Here is a 420-nt window from a genome sequence, read left to right on the forward strand (position 1 = left end):
GACAAATAGCAGTGTTAGGGACTGAATGTGTTTAACTGATGAACATTAAAAGGTAAAAATGACAAACATACATTCACACATGTAACGGAATACACACAAAGAGAGGGAAGTGAAGCAGCAATAAAAAAAAAGACACAAGGATCAGCTCACTCAACTTTATTTTCTTTCCAAATACTTCTTAAATATTCATAATATATATTTCTCTCGTATTTTGTATCAATGGGGGCATTTGGCATTCATAGTTCTTTTTGGTTGATCGATTGATTTGTTTCTCTGGAACATGTAGACACTAATATACTTACGTTTCACCAAATAATTTACCTTACACAACTTAATTTACCCTTCCTAAAAGAAGCGTACTATTACGTTATCCGCCGCTTAATAGATTACAATCAAGCCGTGGCGTGTGAGCAAAGATTA

This window comes from Penaeus monodon, chromosome 24, assembly GCF_015228065.2.
Source record: "Penaeus monodon isolate SGIC_2016 chromosome 24, NSTDA_Pmon_1, whole genome shotgun sequence".
NCBI classification, from domain to species: Eukaryota; Metazoa; Arthropoda; class Malacostraca; order Decapoda; family Penaeidae; genus Penaeus; species Penaeus monodon.